The sequence below is a fragment of the Gossypium hirsutum genome, chromosome A01 (genome assembly GCF_007990345.1).
Source record: "Gossypium hirsutum isolate 1008001.06 chromosome A01, Gossypium_hirsutum_v2.1, whole genome shotgun sequence".
Lineage (NCBI taxonomy): Eukaryota > Viridiplantae > Streptophyta > Magnoliopsida > Malvales > Malvaceae > Gossypium > Gossypium hirsutum.
The window spans coordinates 108,406,701-108,408,649 of NC_053424.1; the positions used below are offsets into that span (position 1 = coordinate 108,406,701).

General features: G+C 40.8%; 1 pseudogene; it reads right to left on the reverse strand.

Moving 5' to 3' along the window:
• Nucleotides 1-440: 440 nt before the first annotated feature.
• Nucleotides 441-1,949, reverse strand: LOC107919041 (endochitinase 1-like; annotated as a pseudogene).

Here is a 1,949-nt window from a genome sequence, read left to right on the forward strand (position 1 = left end):
TTATTTTCTTGATCTTTTCTCGTTTATTACACAATCCCTTAATAATGAAGGCAATACACTTTCTAGTGTTATAATGTGCGTGAAACCTTTAATTTTGTAGTATGATTTAATTATTATTAAAATAAATTAGTTAACTTAAATCAAATAACTTGGTTCTTGACTTAATTGGATCTTAGGTTAGAAGCTTACAATGCAATGTTTAATCTAGATTTCGATATTGTTTATAAGCTTTAGTTATTTAGTGCTATATGTTAGTATTAATTAGCTCCCGGAGTTTTAACAGACTAGCCTAAGAAGATAAGCCAACGTTTTTACAGCTTCAAGCATTGGAACCCTTTCCTGGTATCATATAACATAATCACAGAGTTTGATGTTGTAGAATGCTGTCTCAGGAATTTAAACATGCATGGTGAAATATATTAGAAGGAAAACGGAAAAAGGAAAAGAAAGTACCTATTTTATTATTCTCTCACAAATCATCAAAGACAAAATAAAGGAACAGTGTCATAGCAAACCCAACAAAGCTGGATCAGTTCACTGTTGTGATGCATACAGAAGAAGGTCAAACATCTTTATTTGAACGTTTACTGATTTCATTAGAGACAAAAAGCTACATTGAGTCCACTAAGACTCCATTCCCGAAAGGCCTTTGGTTGTAGCAGTCAAGATTGTTACCATAGCCAACTCCTAGCATTTCACAGTACCTCTTATAGAACCCAATGCGGTCTTCTACCTTTGCATCCCAACCCTTACCGCATTCAAGGCCTCCGTTGATAATATTTGTGATCACACCATACCCTGGAACCCGTCCCTCTGCCTGATCACTACCAGAGGGTGACCATGCTCCGACGACCACATCGTGGCAAGATGGCTTCGGTGATTGCGGAGTCATTCAAAACCAAAACGCAGACTTGAAGGAAATTGTGGGATCACTTGATAGCAGGTCTGGGTTGTTTAACAAGTCCACCCCTATGGACCGTCCACATTGCTCGTAGTTGTAGTTCCTGAAGCACCAAAGTTGATTAGTTATGACAATGTCAACATCTTACCATAAATATAGCATTTCAAGAGAAGAACCGAATGGTGAAAGAGGATGCAGTTACCAAGTAAGTTGCATGGGACCCCGGCCAAAATATTGTTTACCAGGAGCACAAGGGTAGTTCGGACTCCAAGCGCAGTAAGGGGAAGGGTTCAATTCCCTATTGTAACAGTATCCCCATGCATAATGACCATCCGGTGCAGCCCACCCTGCCCCACCTGCAGCAATGCATCAATCATCAAATTTAATTTGTTAAATCGATAATGTTTTCTGAGATTGTCTGCAAAAGTCATGTTGAAAAGATGATGAACATTGTGTATCTAGTTTCCAAATGGACTAACCAGTAGTTTCATGGGAAGTTTGGGCTAAGAAGGCAGCTATTTCCCTCTTCCGAGTAGCTTGGTAACCAGTTGTAGCGAAGGCAGGAAAAGAACGTGCAGCAGCAATGAAAGCATCATAGGTATAGAAGCCACGGGCAGGACAACCCCCATCGTCCCTATGCAAAAGCATCCGATCAAACGTCTCTCTTGATATAAGATTGGTTAGCCCACCAGGCCCAGGGGCAGGGCCACTACCGCTGCACTGACTTTGGCAACCCGGAACTGTGCAGTAGTTAGCAGTACTGCCACACCAACCAATTTGGCTACAACATAGACCACCGGGGCAAAGAGCACCGCCTGCTTGCCTTCCACACTGCTCAGCTGATCCTATGACTACATAGGATAAGAACAAAAGGAAAACTGACAAGAGCCGAAGAAAGCTCATTTTTTATTTGATTTTGTCGATGTGGGATGAAGCACGAATGGAAGGATGCACATTTATATAGAGTGGGATTTGATGGTGAACCATAGGTTAATATTTTTTTACTGTTAGTTTAGATCGGCTGGATAAGAAGAAAGGTAGCAAATAT